Below are 622 nucleotides of genomic sequence, written 5' to 3'. Positions count from 1 at the left end.
CACTCCTATCTCTCACTCATTTATTCTTCCTTTCACATTGCACTCTGCTCCCTCTCTCCTATCTCCCCACTGCTATCTCTCCTACTCATTTGTATTCTTCCTTTCACATTGCACTCTGCTCCCTCTCTCCTATCTCCCCACTTACTGCTCTTCGCTCACTCATTTTATTCTTCCTTTCACACTGCACTCTGCTCCCTCTCTCCTATCTCCCCACTGCTATCTCCCTCTCTCCTATCTCCCCACTGCTATCTCTCACTCATTGTATTCTTCCTTTCACATTGCACTCTGCTCCCTCTCTCCTATCTCCCCACTGCTATCGCTCACCCATTTTATTCTTCCTTTCACATTGCACTCTGCTCTGCTCCCTCTCTCCTATCTCCCCCACTGCTCTCTCTCACTCATTTTATTCTTCCTTTCACATTGCACTCTGCTCCCTCTCTCCTATCTCCCCCACTGCTATCTCCCCTCCTATCTCCCCACTGCTATCTCTCACTCATTGTATTCTTCCTTTCACATTGCACTCTGCTCCTCTCTCCTATCTCCCCACTGCTATCTCTCACTCATTGTATTCTTCCTTTCACATTGCACTCTGCTCCTCTCTCCTATCTCCCCACTGCTATCT

The sequence above is a fragment of the Oncorhynchus nerka genome, unplaced genomic scaffold, assembly GCF_034236695.1.
Source record: "Oncorhynchus nerka isolate Pitt River unplaced genomic scaffold, Oner_Uvic_2.0 unplaced_scaffold_2440, whole genome shotgun sequence".
NCBI lineage: Eukaryota > Metazoa > Chordata > Actinopteri > Salmoniformes > Salmonidae > Oncorhynchus > Oncorhynchus nerka.
The sequence above is the reverse complement of the archived record's forward strand: the minus strand, read 5'-3'. Positions refer to the sequence as shown.